Source organism: Monodelphis domestica, chromosome 1, assembly GCF_027887165.1.
Source record: "Monodelphis domestica isolate mMonDom1 chromosome 1, mMonDom1.pri, whole genome shotgun sequence".
Classification (NCBI taxonomy): Eukaryota; Metazoa; Chordata; class Mammalia; order Didelphimorphia; family Didelphidae; genus Monodelphis; species Monodelphis domestica.
In genome coordinates this window covers 495,753,847-495,776,280 of record NC_077227.1, presented here as the reverse complement: position 1 = coordinate 495,776,280, position 22,434 = coordinate 495,753,847, and positions in this window count along the sequence as shown.

The window sequence follows — 22,434 nt, the reverse complement described above, 5'->3', positions numbered from 1 at the left end:
ATTTAAAAATTCATCTGGAAGAGAAAAAAAGATCAAGAATAGCAAGGAAATCAATTTTAAAAGATGTAAAGGAAGGTGGCCCAGCAATAATAGATCTCAAACCGGATTACAAAGCAGTAAGCATCTAAACAATCTGGTATTGGTCAAAAATAGGTTAGATAAACAATACCTAATAATAAAATTACTATATTAATTTAGTACTTGATAAATCTGAGCTTTGGGAATAAGAACTCACTATTTGTCAAAAATTGTTGGAAAAATTGAAAAATAGTATGGCAGAGACTGGGGATAGATGAACATCTCACACCATATACCAAGATAATGTCAATATAAGTACATGATTTAGATATAAAAGTTGATGTCATAGGCAAATTAGGAGAGCATAGAATAGTTTTCCTGTCAGATCTATAGCTAAAGAAAGAATGCATGAACAAACAAGAACTAAAGAACATTATAGGATATGAAATAAATAATTTTCATTATATTAATGATCTATATATTACATGTATATAATTAATTATATTCCATTTTAAAGGTTTTGTACAAATTAATACAACCAAAGTTAGAAGGAAAGTAGAAAGCTGAGGAAAGTGTTTTTATAGCAAATATCTGATGAAAGTCATTTCTCAAATATATGAGAACGGAGTCAAATTTATAAAAATATAAATCATTCTCTAATTAATAAATGGTCAAAGGATATGAACAGGCAGTTATCAGAAGAAGAAATCAAATCTACAGTTATATGAAAAATTCTCAAAATTACTCAATTAGAGAAATACAAATTAAAACAACTGGGCCTCAGATACTTCCTAGCTGTGTGACCCTGGGCAAGTCATTTAACCCTCATGGCTTAGCCTTTACCACTCTTCTGCCTTGGAACCAATACACAGTATTGATTCTAAGACAGAAGGTTTAAAAAAAAATAGGGGAAAAAAAACTGTGCATACTCTTTGATCCACCAATATCACTACTAGATCTGTATCCCAAAGATATTTTTAAAAGGGGATGAGAAAGACCTATTTGTAGAAAAATATTTATTGCAGCTCTTTTTGTGGTAGCAAAACTTGGAAATTGAGAGAATGCCCTTCGATTGAGGTATAGCTGAACAAGTTATGGTATATGACTAGAGAAATACTATTATGCCATAAGAAATGATAAGCAGGATTATTGTAGAAAAACCTGGAAAGACTTACATAAAGTGATGCAAAGTAAAGTCAGCAGAACCAAAAGAACACTGTACACAGTAACAGCAATATATTTTAATGAACAACTGTGAATCACCTAGTTAATTCTCAGCAATATAAGAACCCAAGAAGATAATTCAAGAGACTCACGATGAAAAATGCCATCTGTCCTCCAAGAAATAACTGATGGACTCTGAAAGCAGCCTGAAACATACTATATTTCAATTTCTTTCTACTCTTTTTTTTTATTTGAAAATTCTTCCACAAAATGACTAATATGGGAAAATGTTTTACATGATTGCACATGTAAAAACTATATCAGATTGCTTAATGTCTCAGGAAGTGGGGAGGGGTCAGAAGGAGGAAGAGAATTTGGAACTCTTTTTTTTTTAATTAATTTAGTCAATTTAGAACATTATACCTTGGTTACAAGAATCACATTATTTCCCTCCCCCACTTCCCCCACCCTTCCTGCAGCTGACACACAATTTCATTGGGACACATCAGAACCTATTTCCATGTTGTTGGTGTTTGCATTAGGATGTCCATGTATTCAAGCAGTTGTTTTTCTTCTATGGAACTCAAAACTTTTTAACAATAAATGTTAAAAATTGTCTTTATGTGTAATTAGAGGGAAATAAAATATTATTTTAAAGGATAAAAATAAAAGTACCTACTATGATCTTTCTTATTCTTTTGGAATCCTCCCCTAATATGTAACTCCCCAGCATGATTTCTCTCTATATTTGATCAGTCAGTCACTCTTCCTAATTTTATATTTTTAAATTCTATTGCTTTTTTCCTCATATAATATCTAAATAATTTTGAGGGTACTGAGACAGTAGAATTCATGCATCATGGTTCCATTGTTGTTATGGATAACCATAGATCACCCTGGAAATGCCAGCAAATGTTTCCTCTACTGGCTCTGCTTCTGACCCTTTGGATTTTGCCACCATGCCTCAGCTGCCTTCTCACACTGCTCCAGTAGCACTCTCTTTCCATTTATGAATTCCTCCCAGAAATTCCATTTTGAGGAAAGGCCCAGATCAGGCATTGTTCATTCCTTTTCTGGCTCCGTGTCTTTACTTTCCAGACCCAGGCACCATACCTGCCATTCGAATACCTTCTCCCTGCTCACCACTTTTTCACCTCTCTTTAATATATTGTTTTCCCCAATCAGAACATAAGCTTCTTGGGGGCAGACTTTCTTTTTTTGTATGTTGATCTTAGTTTTATTCCCTCTGCTTTGCATATGCCTGGTATGTAGTAAGGAGACCTTAATAAATGCTGTTTTATTTGTAAGCACTCAAAATAATCTTGCTTATGTATGTCTCAAACTAACCTCTCGAAAAATTAGTTATCTGTTTACTCAGCTTATTTCTGTATTTTGCACACTATCACTGTTTTGTTGAAGTGATATTACCCAGTTTTCCAAATTCCTCTGTAATATTTTGCAAACAAATTTGTATGCCAAGACAATTTTAATCTTGGCTGTCTTATGTCTGCACTTGGCAATAAAATAAAATGTTTATTGGATAAAACAGTTTCTGGGCTCTTATCACTTCCTCATTGTACTTACTATTTCAAAGCAATTAAGTAAGTTCTAAAAAAATAGTAATAGAGACAATGTCTTTATCATGAAAATAATAGGAGAGATGGCAACTTCTTCGAAAAGGTTCAGTTAGGATTGTTGTAACCACACACAATGTCTTCTTAGCTTTATTTTTCATTCCAATTTGGTTATGATTTGGAGCTTTACTCCAACTAGTTGATGCACTGAAATAACAAAGCTGATTTTGAAATAATGCCAATGTTGGTGACCAGATAGTTGCTGTTTGATAAGATATAATCATTTTTGCTTTTTTGGAATTTGCTAGGTGATCCTCATATCCAGTGTCTTACAGCTTTCTTCCTCTAGGAGGTATTCATGCTATATAATTATGAGACATCTGAGTCATCTGTAATCTTTTGGCTTTTTTCACTTCTTGATCTGACATCATAATTTCCAAATTAATTTTCACCCTGCTGCCAACTTTTGTTTAGCTGTCTCAATGTGCCAAGATATATGTTAATTTCCATGGAGATTTTTCAAATACTTGATAAACTTTCCATAGTTCATATTTAATGTCAGAGTAGTTGTGGAAAGATAGGCACACTAATGAATTTTTGATAGAGCTATGAATTATTGTCACCATTTTGGAAAGCAATTTGGAGTCAGGCAAATAAAAGTGATGAAAATGTCCATACTCTTTGACCCAGAGACTCTGTTGGTAGTAATATACCTCAAGGAAGTCTTTGATAAAAAAAAAATGCTCCACATATACCAAATATTTATAATAGCATCTTTTGTGGAAGCAGACCTAAAACTGAAATAGATGCGGAAGGGTTAAGGAATGGCTAAACAAGTTGTACATGAATGAAATGTCAAATAGTGAACTTAGAAAAGCATGAAAAGATTTTCATGAATTGTGCAGAGTCAAGAAAATAATATCCATAATGACTAAAACAATGAAAATATAAATAACAACCAGAAAATGATTTAAAAAATAAATGTCACAAATTATAAAGAGCAAGCATGATCACAAAGAAGAGATGAAAAATACCTTTTTTACTTCTTTGCAGAGATGAGGGAGAGGGATCTATAGACATGGGAATTGTCAGAAACACCAAAATTTTTTCAAGTATCGTTTAGTTTTGCTGATTTTATCCCTTGTTCTTTCTTTTCCCATTAAAAAAAAAAAATCTTTGTTAAAAGGATGGCTCTTTGGGAGGAAGATATGGAGAAATACAGAGACCCTTAGGTGATTTAATAACAAAACATGTCAATAAAAATATTTTTTAAGTCTATCTTCTACAACAGGTGTTAATACATAAGCTGTAGTTTGGTCTGTTTACTTATGTTAATCCTAAGAACTACATGGAAAGATTATCCAGTGAAGTCATGTTACTTTTTCCTTTAGGTATATGACAAACCAACTCTGCTACTTTCTCTCTCTGTCTCTGCATCTCTATTTCTCTTTTTTATCTCTATATATATCTTTTATCTATCTCTGTCATTGTCTCTACCTATCTCTTTGTTTTTTGTCTTTCTCTGTGTCTATTTCTCTGGCTCTTTCTCTATTTCTCTGAAGTTCTGTCTCTATTTCTCTCTGACTATCTCTCTGTTTCTATCTCTGCTATCACCATCTTGCTGCCTGCCTGTCTCTTCTTTGACTTTCTATCTCTGTCTTTGTCTCTGACTATGCCTCTGTCTTTTTCTCTGTTTCTCTCTGTATCTTTATTTCTGACTCTGTCTCCTTTTTCTGTCTTGGTCTCTTGACTATTTTGTCAAATAATTTGTATAGGTATTAGTTGTTCTTTAAATGTTTGATTGAATTCACATGAGACTCCATCTGGCCCTAGGGGTTTCTTCTTAGGAAGTTCCTTGATGGCCTGTTGGATTTCTGTTTCTGATATGGGATTATTTAAGTATTCTATGTTCTCTATTGCTAATCTAGGCAATTTGTATTTTTGTAAATATTCACTTAGATTGTAATATTTATTGCCATATAATTGAGCAAATAGTTCTTAGTAATTACCTTAATTTCCTCTTCATTAGAGGTAAGATCACCTTTTTCATCTTTGATACCGTTAATTTGATTCTCCTTTTTCCTTTTTTTATTAGATTGATGAGTACTTTATTTTGTTTTTTCAAAGTACCAACTCCTAGTCTTACTTATTAGTTCAATAATTCTTTTTCTTTCAATTTTATTAATTTCTACTTTACTTTTTAGGATATCCAATTTAGTTTTTATATAGGGATTTTTAATTTGTTCTTTTTCTAATTTTTTTTAAGTTGCAAGCCCAATTCATTGATCTCCTCCCTCTCTATTTTGTTGGTATATGCCCTCTGTGATATAAATTTTCCCCTGAGTACTGCTTTAGCTGTATTGCACAAGTGTTGATATGATGTCTCCTCATTGTCATTCTCTTTAATGAAGTCTGTAATTGTTTCTATGATTTCTTCTTTGATCCACAAGCTTTGAAGAATTTTATTATTTAGTTTATAATTAATTTTAAATTTGCCTTACTATGGACCCTTGTTAATTATAATTTTTGCTGCATTATGGTCTGAAAAGGTACCATTTATTATTTCTGCTTGATCTCTGACTCTGACTCATTCTCTGCATTTCTTTCTGACTGTCTATCTCTGGATATTTTTGTCTCTCTGCCTGACTCTGTCTGTCCTTTTCTAAAGATATGAATAGAGTCACAGCAGATAGGCAGATATGGATGGATTTGGATCTGTATCATAGGTGAAAACATTTATATTGATGAGATCATAGATCCATTTGAATATCATCTCAATTTTTTTTAATTAATGTTCATAGATGGTCTAAGAACCATACAACTGTGAATACTTTCTGCTCCCTTCCTATCATTTCATCACTATCACTATAGAATTGGAATCCCATTGCTAAAAAATTCATCATATAGTGACTAATCTTCTAACAGTGAAATTTCTTGCATTTAGATGGACTGGAACTTGGACATCAAACACATAGCCTTTAAGAACCTAGGACCATTTTCATGCTCTGATGGTGATGATGATGATGATGACATAATTAACACTTGTCAACTAGCATTTATTAAGCACCTACTACATGCCAAGTACTGAGCTAAGCACTGAGCATAAAGGCAAAGGACAGTCCTTGCTCTCAAGGACTTTATAGTCTAATAACTATGACATCATGCAAACAACTTGGGTACAAAGATAATCTAGAGCTAATTGACAGAGGAAAGGCATTAAGGGGGGTAGCACAAAGTACTTTAATATTGGTGAATCACTTTATATAATCTCATCCAACTCTATTAACACATCAGAAGAGGATATTAAATGTAGAAACACTGTCAGTTAACTTTTTTTTTAATTTTCAATAGAGAAAGTTTGGAGAAGTAAGAGTGATTCACCTCATCCTAGTGTGAACCTATCCAGCTTTGGCATGCAAAATCCAAAGCTTAGTGTTCTTCACTGAGTTGTCTGAAATAGGAACTTCTGTAAAACAGTAAGCTGCCTTTTTTTTCCTCTCTGGTGTGTGGTTTTATGAAGCAAATATGAGTAGTAAACAGACTCAGGCAATCTCTCCTTGTAGCTGAAAACCAGTGAGGAGTGACAGGAGATCATATCTAGGGGTTCGTAAGTATTTACCTCATTTTACACATAAGAGAAGTTCTAGAAATATTGCCTTTGGAGAGATTCCTTTTACCACATTTCTGTGTTGTTGGATGACGCCTTAGAAGTACACTTTTGAGAAGTGGCATTGCCTAATCATCCTCCTTCTTACCCCACTGTGACTGTCTGTCATTCTACAAGAGGCTCTGTTTGGCATGACAGTCCTGAAAGGAACCAGCATCATGAACACATCTCCAGAGGTAAGTGAGTGCCAGTTTTTTAGATGGAGAAGAGGGAAAGAAAGGAAAAAACCTTTCTAAATGGGCCACAAGAACTCCTATCTTCTAATTTGGCTAAATATAATAATTCATTTTTTACCACTGAAGAGGTACAAATACCCTAGTGGAGCCTGGGAAGAAGAGGGGCAGTCATGGTTTGGCTACTAACTCTTGCTAATTAATTATGACCATCTGTTATTTAATGTGGTGGACACCTGTGCTATGCAGTTCTTTGCCAGTGATTCAGCTCCAGAGAACTCATGTGAAGTAATGACTGGCTAGAAGAATCCTTCCCATTTAGCTGCATGTCCAGTAAAATGAACAATAATATTTCTCATTCACCAGTCATTTGGCAAGAATTTATTCAGCTTCTCTCTATACCCAGCACTGTGTTCCCAAGTTTCATTACTAAATTGGCTTAGAATTTCCACAATTAAACAAATACTCATTTTTTGCTGCTTCTTCTGGGCTGATTTTGTCTTTCTAAATTAGAGACTCTTTGAGTGCTAGGACCAAGGAGAGATGATCTGATGTAGTTACTTAACCTCTGTTTGTCTCAGTTTCCTCATCTGTAAAATGAGTAAGATAATAGCCCCTACCTTGAAGAGCTGTTGTGAGAATTTAATGGGATAAGAATTATAAAGTTCTTAGCATTTTGCCTGGCATATAGTAAGCATTATATCAATGTTAATTATTATTATTATTATTAGAAAAATGAACTGAACTGGAATACCTAGGTTTGAATCCTTTCTTTGACACAAGTGAATAATAATGGGAAAATTGCTTTACCTTTCTGAGTCTTAATGTCCTCATTTATAAAATGGGGATAATTAGACTTGTAGTACTTTGATTCATGGTGTGTTATGATGATCAAAATGAGGTCAAGGAGATAAGGTGTTCCAAAAATTTTTGTGCAGTTTTAAACCACAACTTTCAGTATACCCTACATAATGTTTATTGTGAATCTTTAAGTAATAGATAAATATCTATTGTTATTGTTCTACTTTTTAAAAAAAAATTCCTGACAACACCTAACCCTGTGCCTGGCACAAAGTAGTATATGCTTAATAAATTTTTTAAAATTGACCAATAAATTTCTTTTGAAGCCATAACTTATGATTCAGCACACTGCTTTTATTTTTAGTTTTATTATAAACTTAATGATTTATAAATTATTAATTAAGCTATGAATTAACAAATTTTTAGCAACAATTAATGAAGAAAAACATATGAAATGAGTAAAAAATATATAAACTTTTAACATTCAACAAATAGAACTAAATGAACAAACAAAAAATATTTTTGTTCTGTGTTCCATTGCAAGACTGTAGTTTTGCCACATTTGTTTTTCAAGTATGTGCATGTGTTTGTGTGTGTTTAGGTTTGGACCTATTTTGCTACTATAGGGAACCCCTTCCACATGAGGAAAGTGCCTCCACCGGTGTAGATCTATGATCATTCTGTAGCTCTCAAATTTTAGAGAGTTGTCTGAGACACTGAGAAATGAAGTAGCTTTCCCAGGGAGCTAAGTCACTGTGTTTCTGAGATAGGTCTTGGATCTAAGACTAACTTTCTATCCATTATGCCACATTGCTTTTCATGTGTAAATGCGTAAAGATGTGTACATATATGTAGATACAAGTTATAAACATTAAACAAATACGATGTTTCTAATTTTTTACATATAAAGAAGCTGAGATATCATTGTATCAAAAGGCCATTATTTACTTTTATGCTATTTTAAAAAATAAGAGATAGGGCTGGACCTGTGATTTCAATAATGTGAGGAACTCCCTGATGAGGAAATTCCTTCTACCAATTTAATTCTGCTCTATCTCTACAACTTAGAGTCCTAGAGAATTAATTGGGGGGAGCTGAGAGGAGATTAAGATTTGTCCTACATGATAGCCAGTATAGGTCAGAGGCAGGCCTAAACTCCAGATCTTCCTGGCTACAGTATCTACTCTGCTGCCTTACCATGGAATCTCTAGATCTAAAATTTTGATCAATTGACATACATATTACTAGTTTGCTCTTCCCAGTATTTACCATAGTTCACATTCACACTATATTTTATTACTTTTTTTAACACCAGTTTCCCTGTAACCCTGCCAATATGAATTTACAACTTGGGGGGTTATTTTTTGCTATTGAAATAAAGTGATATCTTTAGTTTGTCTTGATTTTCATTTCTCTGTTTATTCGATAACTTAGATATCTTTTGGTGGATCTTTGAAATTTATATTTCTTTTTCTGTATTGCTTTTTTTTTAACCTTTAACTTCAGTCTTAGAATCAATATGTGTATTGATTCTAAGGGAGAAGAGCAATAAGGGCTAGGCAATGGGGGTTAAGTGACTTGCCCAGGGTCACATAGATAGGAAGTGTCTGAGGCCAGATTTGAAGGACCTCCCATCTCTAGGCCTAGCTCTCAATCCACTGAGCCACCCAGTGGTCTCTCTGTATTGCTTTTTAAGGGAAATCTATGAATAAAAATCAGGATATTCTTGTACAGTTTACTAACCTCTGTGGGCTTATTTTCCTGTTTGTAAAATGAAGTAGCCCCTTGCAACCTTCAGCTTTTATGATTCTTAATACAAAATAATTACTATCTGAAAAGTTGTCATAGCTACCGAGATGTTACTCATACTTACAGAAAGGGAGTTCATAGGTAATGTTTTTTAACCTTTCCACACTTTCAATTTTGTATCTGTTCTAATTAGGAATTTGAAATGTATTGCCAAAGAAATGAGCATACTATTCTAAACTCTTACATAAGAATGTATACAAGAAATAATAAACCAATACTTTATATTTATTATTATTAGCATTTATAGGTAGAAGTCTAATCCGTGGTAGTCTTATTTATGTGAATCATATGCAAACACCTCATGACTACCCGCCACGTACCTGAATAGTAGTGATCCTTCAAGTGTGTGTATACAAGGTATGTGACAAGAAATCAGATAGATCCCTCCCTGATCATACATAGGGGACACCAAAGACAGTAGTAGGAGAGAAGAACTGCTTAAGTATAAGACAGCAATATCGTATAGAGTTGGAGGAAGAGCAAATGGAATGGAGATAATAACCAAGATATAGACTGACCTAGAGAGAGATCTGTGTTTAAAGCTGATGCAATCATGTGGCCCTCCAGAGGGTAGAAGTTTTTAAACCAGGTGGGGACCTGGGAGACCCTTAACGAAGACTATAGCAAGCATGTGGCCTCTGAAAAGAGATGAGCTTGCATTAGATGGGACAATGAACAACTGGTAATAGAAGGAGGGGACAGGAAGACCAGAACAACAGCATGTGGAGAATCAAGGAACAGAAGACAGGAGGACTAGAACCATGGTACAATGAAGCATAGACCCATAATATAGGAAAGGTAACTCCAGACCTTGACTTTTATTAGCTCTGAATTATGTTTCTAGACAATTATGTTTCTAGTAGGTCCAGGAGGAAAGACTAACTCTCTCAATCTTGAGATACAAGAAGAATTTCTCTAAGTAGGGTGAACTATATAGTTCTGATGGGAATAGGAATATAGAATATTCTTGATTATGGGCCAAGGCCTAAGTCCCCTTTTAAATCCTGTCTAAATAAAATCTTTTCTATTTATTTTCTCTACAAGCCTGAGAGCTTATAGGGAGCTAAGAGCCCTTTAGGGAGAGCCAAAATGAGCGAGAGAATTTCAGAAAAATATCATATTAACATCCCAGGATTTCATTAAGGGGTGGAGGTTAGAGTGTGTTGGAATCAGTTGAAACAGTCTCCTAAGAGCCATTTGTTAAATTTTCAGTGTCAGCTAATACACTGTTGGTAGAACTGTGAGCTGATACAATTATTCTGGAGAGCAATATGGTACCATGCCCAAAGGGCCATAAAACTATGCATATCCTTTGATCCAGCAATACTACTACTGTGTCTATATCCCTAAGAGATCAAAGAAAGGAGAAAAGGACCTACTTGTACAAAAATATTTGTAGAGGCTTTTTTTGTAGTGGCAAAGAATTGGAAACTAAGGAAATGCCTATCGATAGGGAAAGGGTTGAACAAGTTGTAAATGATTATAATAGAATACTATTGTGCCATAAATGATGAGCAATGAATTCAGAAAAACATGGAAAGACTTATGAACTGATGCAAAGTGAAATGAGAAGAACCAGGAGAACAGTATACATAGTAACAAAAATATTGAATATTGATCAACTGTAGAAGACTAAACTATATCAGCAATGCAAGATTCCAAGATAACTCTAAGGGACTCATGATAAAAAATGTTATTCACAGTCAAAAAAAGAAATTGTTGGAGTCTGATTACAGAACAAACCACTCCAGTTTTTACTTTATTTCCTTCATGAGTTTTTTCTTGTATGTGTAATATGTATCTTCTTTCACGGCATAAGGAATATGGAAATATGTATTACATGATAGCACTGATATAATCTATATCAAACTATTTACCTCCTGGGAAGTGGGGAGAGGAAAGAAGGAGGGAAAGAATCTGAATCACAAAATAACAATTGTCAACAATTGTTTCTACATGTAATTGAAAAGATTTTTTTTTTAAGTTTAAGAAAATTTCAGTGTCAGCATTTACATCTTGGAAATCAGCAAATGCTACAAATGAGGGCTCCGTTTATTATTTTGTTCATTATCTAGAATTAAGGAAGTGATGAAGATCTTAATGTAAATTAAATTTAAAACTATGGCATGAATAAATTTCTTCTTCAGAGAGCTGGTTCCTAAACATTTAGCAGAGTATTATTGGGGGTGGGAGGAGAGGGTGGGGACAATGGAAGAAAGTTAGAGAAATCTTAAAGATGAACCAGATGGTGAAGTTCATAATATTCCCCTGAGTGAGAGACATAGCACAAGGAGACTTTGCAAAAGTGCCCATAAAATTGAATCTGGATGTATTATTAGAAGTAATACTCACATCAGAGCTCCATTCTGAGGGCAAATCCAGGAGCATGAATTTGTGTGTGAATAAGGGACTCCTGGACTTTTTGCACCAGTAGTAGTCATGAGACAGCAACTTTGTAAGTTCCAAGATAGGAGCCATGAGCCTGAGCTTAGGGAACATTACATATGACCTGTTGTGTCCGCTTAGAAGTGAATGCTCACCCTGACACTGCAAATTATTAGATGACTGGTGCACTGTGATAGATATGGACTAAGGGCTATTCATTTTTGGTCTGCCTATGGTCAGACATCATCAAAAGATCTCTGCACATTCTTTGGAGGCAGGGGGTGAGGCTGTAAAATGTGGACAGTGGTTCATAGATGTGAAGACAGTGAAGCTGTTCCCTTGTGTGAGCTGCTTGAAAATGTGATGCCTTCCTAGGTAGCCATAAAAGATATTCAGAAAAGAGGTCTTAGAAACTGGTTACTAAAATCTCTTCTTCTAGCAAAGACTTCTAAACAAGATAGAATCCTCACAGAGAGGAAGAAGAAATTATAGATCAAAAATAGAAAAGGAAAGATTATACAGAGCAAATTAATGAAGAAAAAAAGCTATATTAAAGTAGATACAAATATAGGAGGCATTAAATACATTTTCCAAACTTAATATCACTGAAAAAGATAAAAGAATGCCATTAGCTTCAAATAATTTCTATATGTAGTTTTTTGATTTTGCTTTAATATAAAAAGAGAAAAGAATAATATATCCCCCCACCACCACTACTGAGGTTGAATCTATTAAATTCAATGGACATTTATTACATGCATACTATATCCTGGGTACTGTGCTCGTGCTGGAAATACAAAGGCAAAACATGAAATAGTTCCTGCCTTCAAGGGGCCTTTCTTCTAGTAAGAAACACAAAATGTGGGGCAGTTGGGTAGCTCAGTGGATTGAGAGCCAAGCCCAGAGATGGGAGGTCCTGGGTTCAAATGTGACCTCAGACATTTCCCAGCTGTGTGACTCTGGGCAAGTCACTTAACCCCCATTGCCTAGCCCTTACCACTCTTCTGCCTTAAAGCCAATACACAATATTGACTCTAAGACAGAAGGTAAGGATTTAAAGGGGGAAAAAAAAACACAATATGTACATGTACAAGTAAATTTAAAAATATACACCAAGTTTTTTCTTGGGAACATGATAGGGTGGTGAGGACACAGGTCCTATATGAAGGACAGTTTTCTGACAGCAGAATAGGAGCTCCACAATGGAATGGTAGACAATAGGATAGGAAAACACCAGATATATAAAACTGCCATAGACGAGTATATGGGAACAGGAAGTGGTGGTCAGGAAAGGAAATTTTGGCCTAGGGAGACTATCAAAATTAAAGGGATTCTGAGTGGAGCCATAAGGGTGGCAGAAAGATGTCTAGTTCCTAGTCTTGCCTGATAGGGTCAAGTCAGGGGTGAGGCATATTGTGCTCATTATGTACTCTTCCTCAGCCAGCTTAGCTCTAACCAAAACTCACTTCATTGATGAGTAGATTGTCTCCACCAAAACACATAAGGCTCCACTTTCACAAAGGAATAAGGATTCCTATCTAGGAATCTCCCTCCCCTCTATTGAAACCCTCGATGCTCAGTTTCCCCTACAATCTACATTATATGAAGATAATTATGTGCTATCCTAGACAGTTTTCTGAAGTAGTTTTAAAACTTGTATGCTTGTGGCACAGCGTCTTACTTAAGTAGGCACTTAAGAATTATTTTTTCCCTTGTTTTGTTTTGTTTTGTTTTGATTGAACTATTGAATAGGATGTGCCCTCTCAGCCAAAGAAATGGCCTAGCAAATATTTATGTCTTAAGATGAGTATCTTATTTCACATTTGACCCCAACAAAAAGCAAACAGCCTTATGGTACTTAACCCTCAGAAGAATGGTGTTTAGACCTACAGAGGGAGGCCACATCCACAGGCCTATTTAATAGCATGGTCTTGACTTAGACTAGAGTTGAGAGGCAGGTTTAGGAATACTCAAAGGATAGCAACACACCATCGTCAGAACGAGGGAGGTAGATTGCAATGGCTATCCAAATTTAGTAATCTCTGTCTTTGATTCTGAATATAGCTTTTCTGTTTCTTGATGACTGGGCACGTCATACCAGGAGTCTGATTTAGTCTACACTCTATTCTAAATCATGCATCTGGTATTTTCCTTTTATCTGCTAATTCCTCTTTGGTAAGTTAAGTTACTTCAGACTCACACACATCCTCAAGCCTAGTCTTTCTCAGATTTTGTTTAGGCCTTGTCTTAGGTCTTGTCTTAGATCTCACTGCTAACAAGCTCCTGACTTGTACTCTTTTGGACACTGGCTGAACTCAGAATGTTCTGAACCATGTATCTGTGCACTGGAGAATTTTCATCTCAGCCCTTCTGGTACTGTAGGCAATTCGTGTCTTCTTCTCTATATATGGTTTCCTTCATAGTAGGTCCTCCATTTCTATTCTGTGTTCCTTGGACAGGGCTAGATAACACATTAATTTAGGGGAAAATAAGTTGGCAAAAGTTTGAAAAAAGCTAAAGAAAAGTTTGAAAAAACAAATCAAATGTTTGTTGTTAACTCAACATTTATGAGGCACATATTCTGTGTAATGCCCTGAACTTGGACGCTGGGGGAAAAGGAAAGGTAAATATATTAAGGACCCTACCTTCAAGGAACTTAAAATAGAGGAGAGAAGTAAAACTTTAAAAAAATGAATATAATAGATTTATATTAGTACAAAGAAGAGGTACAAAAGAGTATGAGAATTCAGAGATTACTTTCTGCTGAGGCTTCAGGGGTGAAAGAGATAGAATTAGAACTGAGCTTTAAACAATGGTAGAGGTTCAACATGTAGAAGTGAAAAGAAAGAAGAGTATTCTAAAGGTAAAAAAATGGTATGAGAAAAACATGGAGATCAACTTCAGAATAGGTTAATATGTTAGTAGGAGAGGAATGGCCAGGAAGGGTCGACCAGAGGGGAGACCAAGTAAACCTGTTTGACTAGAGCATAAGGTTGGGCAGAACTATTGGAAGGTAGTTTGGTGCCATGCTATAAAGGAGTCTGACCTTTATTTTTTAGCTCTTGAGGGGGCATTTTTGGAGAATAGAAGTGACATGATTAGAACTGTCTGGTTGCAAGGTTGACCTAGTTGTAGTGTGTATTCCCGATTAAAGGAAGGAGATGCTTAGAGGTGGAGAAACCAATTAAGAGATTATTACACCCAGAGCATCTAGGTAGTAGAGTAGATAGAGAGCCAGGCCTGGAGTCAAGAGGACCTAAGTTCAAATTTGGCCTCAGACACTTCCTAACTGTGTGACCCTGAGTAAGTCACTTAACCCCAATTGCCTAGCCTTTACTGTTCTTCTGCCTTGGAACCAATAGTTAATATCAATTCTAAGATAGAAGGTACTGGTTAAAAAAAAGGTTACTATCCTAGTCTAGGCAAGAGAAAATATAGGACTATACTAGGGTAGTGACAATGAGAAGGGAAAGGAGAAGGTAGTTATGAGAAATAGTGAAGAGATAAAATCTATAAGATTTCAGAGTATTTCAAATTTGGTTAGGGTAAAGAGAGGTCAAGATGGTGTCAAATAATTCTCTTCCTTCCTTCAGGGGCACTATGTTGGCTTCATAGCTCCCTTCAGGAATGAGTTTTATGAGTTTTATTTGTGCACAAGACATGTTGCTGTCATTTTACAAATACTGATAGCAGCCCTGGAGGTGGTAGGGAATACACTTTTCAAATTATCTTTTTAAAGAAAGAGAAAAGGCTTCCAGAGAAAATAAACATTGATCACGAGAACTCTTAGAGGTTAAAGAGTATATTGATGGTGGTTCTGTCTTGGAGCCATAGTTCTACATGTAGGAAACAGAACTTCAGACTTTAGCAGATCAAATCTGAATGGTCATGCTATGAGAATAATGAGCTTGAAGGCATCTTGAAGAGCAGAAGTAGACTTGGAGGGGAGGGGTTATGATGGGGAGGAAAAAGTCACAGAGATGGGACTGGAGGCAATGGTTGAGCCTTTGCAACTCTTCGTGGAAAAAAAAAAAGAATGTAACATTAGTACTTCCTGTTTCTTAAATATCTCAGAACAGAAGACTTCCCTGACTCCCAGGCCAGACCTGACCCTGATGTGAAAACATCCATTCCTTTGGTCTGAACCATGGTTGTCGTGGTGTGAAATTCTGAAAATTATTCCATTTCTTTTTTGTCTGCCAGCCCTGGGTTGGAATTATTTATTAGAGCTTTGAGCAGAGACCAAGGTCATTTGTTTGACTCCCAAGTGAACCAGTCAGCTTCACTTTGTTCCATCATACCCTTAAGTCCAGCTAGCCTGTGTCTTGCTTACCTGTGACAGTTCAACCCCATCATTGTTGCTATAGGAAGAAAACTTTAAAGGACCTGCTTTACACAGAATCAGAATCTCAGACCTAGAAGGTACCTTAGAGGCCATCTAGATTCATCCCAGCTTGAATAAGTATCTCTTCCACAAGATACCCAACAAGTTGTCTACAAGTTTTTACTCAAAGACTAAAAAGGAACCTCTTGAGTTAGCCCATTCTTTTTTTTTTAAATAGTTCTGATTGTTGGGAAGTAATTTTCCCCCTTACATCATTGTCTTGTTTTCAGTTTCTATCCATTGCTCCTTTTTGCTCTTTGGGGATAACTAGAACAAATCTAATCCTTCCTCCCAGAGGTAGCCTTTCAAATGCCTCAAGACAGTTTGCACATTCCCATTGTGCCCTCTGATACAGACTAAACATCCCCAGTTCCTTCACTGAATCCTCATATAATAGGAACTTTAGACCTTCTCCCATTCTATTTGTCTACACTGGGTTCTCTTCGGTTTATTAGTGAGTTTCCTAAAATGTGGTACTCAGAACAAAACATAATATTTGAAGTATTATCTGTCCAGAGCTAAGTACAGAAACCATCGCTTCTTTGGTCCCCCAACAATATGTCTCCTTTAATATACCCTAAAATACTCTATTTCTTGTATGTCATATGACACTGTTGACTCATTGAGCTTACAATTCACTGGAGATCACAGATCTTTCCCAGATCAACTATTGCCTTTTTTTTTCACATCCACCACCATTATGAAGTTCTTCTTTCAGCCTACATGCAGACTCTTTTTTAGTAACTTGAGTCCTTAACTCAGTTCTCAATGCAGGAGAAGAGTTGGCCTCCTTCTATCCTTTGCATATCAGTCATCTATTTACTTAAGAAATAATATATATGGATGTGGTGTTCATGCCCAGGGAGCCTGAGGTTGGCTGATTTCTCGAACTCAGGAGTTCTGAATTGCTGTGAGCCAAGCCAACCAGTTGTCTCAGCTACATTTGACATCGGTAAAGTGATCCCTGAACTATGGGGGCAACCACTGAGGTGTCTAAAGTTGGAAATGAAAGAATGGAGCAAGTCAAGATCCTATGTCCATCAAAAGAGATCAGGTCTAGTGGTTGCCCTGTATTCCAATCTGGGCAAGATGAAGAGACATAAACGGTAAAACCAAAGTATTAATAATGAGGACACTAATTCACTGTTGATGGAATTGTAAACTGGTCCAACATTACAGAGAACAATTTACAATGATGCCCCCCAAAATAATAAAACTGGATACTTTTTGACCCAGGAATACCAATACCAGGTCCGTATCTCAATGATATCAAAGAAAAAAAATATTTATTCCTTTTCTTTTTGTGTTGGCAAAAAGATGAAACTGAGGGAATGTTCATTAATTAGACAAGTTTTGGTATATGATTATGATGTAATCTGATATAAGAAATGCAAAGAGAGATGGTTTTAGAAAAAACCTAGGAAGACCTCTCTGAAATGATGCAAAGTAAAATGAGCAAAACCAAGATAAACTTGTAAATAGTAATAACATCTGGTAGAGGGCAGCTGGGTATCTCAGTGGATTGAGAGCCAGGCCCAGAGACGGGAGGTCCTGGGTTCAAATCTGGCCTCAGATGCTTCCTAGCTATGTGACCCTGGACAAGTAACTTAACCCCCATTGCCTAGCCCTTACCACTCTTCTGTCTGGAAACCAATAAATAGTATTAATTCTAAGAGGGAAGAAAAGGGTTAAAAAAACAATATGATAACAACGATTAATTGTAAAATTCTTAATTAACTACTCTGATTAATATGATTCAAGACAATGCCAAAGGACTCATAATAAAAAATACTGCCTACCTCCAGAAAGAAAACTATTGAACTCAATAAAAATTGAAGTATATTTTTTCCATTTATTTTTTTGCTATAAAAAAATAATCCTACCTTCTACCTTAGAACCAATACTAAATATAGGTCCCCTGGCAGAATTGCCGTAAGGTCTGAGGGTCAAGTGACTTGCTTAGGGATACAGAGCTAGGAAGTATCCAAGGCCATATCTGAACCCATTTCCCGTCTCCAGACGTGGCTTCTATCATGGAGCTGCCCTTTACTTTTTTGGGGAGGACAACACAGCTAATATGAAAATGTTTTGCATATATAATTGAAATCATATTGATTGCCTTCTCATGGGGGGAGAGAGGGAGAAAACTTTGAACTCAAAAAAAGTTTAAATGAATATTAAAAATATTTTTAAGGAAAAAGGGTAAATAATGATTAAAAAGAAAGGAGGTTATATCATATAACAAGAATGAAGATGTTGCACTGACATCTTCCAAACATAACGAGAGAGAGAGAAAAAGGAGAGAGAGAGAGAGAGAGAGAGAGAGAGAGAGAGAGAGAGAGAGAGAGAGAGAGAGAGAGAGAGAGAGAGAGAGAGAGAGAGAGGCTACTGTTGTGTTGGGTAGATCCCTAATAGTATATCTAGAAAGACAGACAAGATTTGAATAGAATGAGAAGACTTGAAGGGTTGTCATCTGTACAGTTTAAGAGAGTGCTGATGCTGAGAAGAACTGAGAAAATAATGAAGTAACTGAGAATCCATTGGCCTCCTAATACTTACCCAACCTAATCTGAAAAAAGCATCTCAAGACATTCTTTACAAACAAGATAGAGAAAAGTAGGCTGATAAGAATGTCAGCCCTTTGAGTCCAGGCTTTTTCTTTTCTGTCTCTGCATCCCTAATACCCAACACATAGTAGTTGCCTAACAATTGTTTACTGAATTAAATTGAATTAAATCAAATTCAATTCATTTGGATATGCCAGGACTACTGTGATAATATGCACTAGTGTGTATTCATGCTAGTGGTACTATTGGTTTTTTATAATATCAAAAAGAACTTGAGAAGTTATTTCTTTGCTCTAAGCTTAATAATCCAAATATGTTACTAACTTAGATACTCAGAGTTCTCACTTAAAAACAAAACAAGACTTTCTCAGTCTATAAATGAAATTTCGGAGAAGGGTGAACTAAATGATAATAGAATAGGGAAGAAGCTGCTGTAATAATATGGTAATTTTTGAGTCAAGATGACTAAGGAGGAAATGACAAGAAACTGGAGAGGAAATAACTTAGAAAGGAGGAAGGTAAGAAGCTGTTAGTTCAAAGGCTATCCCTATGAGTGATATAACAATAACAACAACAAAACTAACATTTATACTGCATTTTTCATGCATTAGCTCATTTAGAAGGCTTACAACACCTCTGAGATAAGTAGTACAATCATAATGATCCCCATTTTATTACCTAAGGAAACTGAGTCTCAGAGAGAGTAATCATCTTACTCTTGGTCACACAGCATATAGTTATCTGAGGTAGATTCTGATCTCAGGTCTTCCTGATGTCACATCCAAGCCTGCCTCACACACACACACACACACACACACACACACACACACACACACACACACACACACAATGTCACAGAAGGAGACATAAGAAAGATTGTTTAGAAGCCATTTTCCAGTGATTTAGCTGATTGCAAAGGGTATTAAGATGCTTTAATATATGTCCAGAAGTTGTAGAGCCAATAGATAGGAAGGAAGGAAGGAAGGAAGGAAGGAAGGAAGGAAGGAAGGAAGGAAGGAAGGAAGGAAGGAAGGAAGGAAGGAAGGAAGGAAGGAAGATTGTCCCATAGCATCATTTTTATTCTATGTGCTTTCCCCCCCTAGAATCTATTACTATTCCTCATCGTAAAAAAGAATAGGAATAAAGTTAAGGCTAAAATAACTCAAATTTATAGTGCCTTGAAGTTTCCAAAACACTTTCCTCACATGAGCTTTGTAAGGTAGGTATTGTTCCCATTTTCCAGATGAAGAAACCTTATAAAGAAAATAACAATTATATAGTACTTTAAAGTTTGCAAAGATTATGTATCACCTTTTACACTCATAACAACCCTGTGAATTGGATATCCATAGGTATGGTCACACCTATTTTGTTCTTCATTTGTTTCAGTCATAGTCATGTCTGACTCTTTATGATCTCATTTGAACTTTTCTTGGCAAAGGTGCTAGAGTGGTTTGCCATTTCCTTCTCTAGCTTATTTTACAGATGAGGAAACTGAGGCAGGCTGGGTTCAATGACGAGTCCAGTGTCACTCAGCTAGAAAGTATCTGAGGCAGGATTTGTACTCAGGTCCTTCTGAGTTTAGGCCCACACTATCTGGTTGCCCCTATGCCTATTTTACAAGTGATGAAACAAAAGCTCAAAGAGAGGAGGAAATTTTCCCAAAGTCATATTCTTAGTGTTTGATTTTTGATTGAAGCACACATATTTGTACTCTACCTAATGTTATTTCCACTACACAAGACTATATAAATATTTGCACAATAAGTATATAAATTCTGTCCTGTTACAGGCCATTCCATGTATTGCCATTTTTGAGAATAATGCTCTAAATTGATAAGAAACTGAAGTTACTTTTCAGTTCATTGTCTTAATGTTATTTTTTTCTCAAGAATCACAAATGACTCATATTTTATGGAATAATTAAACATTTAAAATACTTCATTTTATAAAAGAGCCAAGTAAAACTTGATTTAGAGGAGAGAGCCTCTACCACAATTTAAGGGACTGATTCATCTTTGTTTCTTCAGTACCTACCACTCTGTGGGGTACATAAAAGATACTTGATAAATTATTGTCCAATGACCAAATCTCCCTTCAAGATATGTTAATAGAGCACATTCCAGAATGTTGGATTAGGTTCCAGAAGTGACATTTGTACTACTTCTGGATAGTAGGGCTATTTTCTAGTATTACGAAAAAATTAATTGAAAATCATTTATTAAATATTTTTGTTGTTGCTGCTGTTGAGTTGTTACACTTATGTCTATCTCTTTGTGACCCCATACACTTCTGTCCATTAGTATTCTTGGGGAAAAAAATCTTGCCAATTCCTTCTTCAGCGAAAAGGAGGCAAACAAAGATTAAGTGACTTGCCCAAAGTCACAGGCCATAGAACTAGGAAGTTTCTGAGGTTGAATTTGAACTCGGGTTTTCCTTAATCCAAGCCCAGCACATTGTGCCACCTTGTTGCAGTGTTTACTATGTGCCAACTACTATGCTAAGCTCTGGGGACCCAAACCAAAAGCAAAGACAATTTTTGCCTTGAAGGAGCTTATATTATGATGGATGAAACAATATACATGAGTGAGTTGATTGGGAGGGGCCACTTTACTCCAAAGAAATTTTCAAGAATGATGAGTAAGGGTGAGGAATGATGAGTAAGGGCCATGTCCTAACCATGTACAATGGTGGAAATCATTCATTTGTTGTTCATGGTTTCAGAACTTTGAGGGTGGAGGGGAAGGAATGGACTTTAAGTTGCTTCAGGTTATTTCTGTTTTATATATCTTTCTTTTCTACTTCAAGATAAACTGAGTTTCTTATTCCCTGCTTCTTCATTTGTAGAAAGAGGTCTAATCTATGAAGTTCTGATAAGCTCTAGCATTCCATTACTCTATAAACACTCTAGAGAATTGTAAAATGTTCATTCTGAAAGGAACCAACTGTTTAGAAGAGTGACTGTGAGTCTATGGCACGGGTGCCAAAGATGGCACACAGAGTGCTCTCTGTGGGTACCTGGCACCTTCTCCTCCCCACTCAGTTGGTTACTAGAAAAGCAGAGGGTCTTAGACAGAGCTGCTCCTCTTCCCCTCTCCACCATGCCTGACAACATTTTTTCACACCATCCACCCCCATGCTCAGCAGCCAATGGGAGCATACAAAGGGTAAGGTGGGAGGCTCACAGGTGGCAGAGCTGGAGGGGAGCAGAGTACTCTGGTCACTCCCCTCCCTCCTCTACACTCACTGAGAGCATTCCTTACTTCACCTGCCCCGCCACCCAGCAACCCACTGGGAGTGTTTCCTCCCTCCCCTGTATGGGGTAAGGCGAGGGGGCAGTGTACCCAGCACATGATGGGGAGGAGGGGCACAGCACTCATTCTGGGGAGGGGGGGGCAGGGCCTGGGCCCTGCAATCTATCTCTAAAAGGTTTGCTATAACTGGTCTAGAACAACCCCTTAATTTTGCAGGTGAGGAAACTGGGACAGAGAGGAGAAACAACTTGCCCAGCATCACACATCTAGTAATTGGCAGAACCAATACTCAAACCCAGATCTTCTCAATCTAGATTATCTCACCACCACCACCACCACTACTACCATACCATGTTTCATGGGTTGAGATGACTAAAAAAATTCATTACCTGGTAGCCATCTTTCCACTGATGAGTTTCTCTGAACTGAGTGATACTGATGTTTAGGTGCAAATGCCCCATATGTGTGCAGGTTCCTACTCAAAGTTTTCCTGTTATATGATCAAACTTTGCTGCCTGGTAGCATCTGCCAGAGTCTGAACTTTTCTGGCATTACCTTCAAGAACTCAGGGTCATTGGGCAAGTCACTTGACCCCCACTGCTAGGCATAGCCCTTACCACTCTTCTGACTTGGAACCA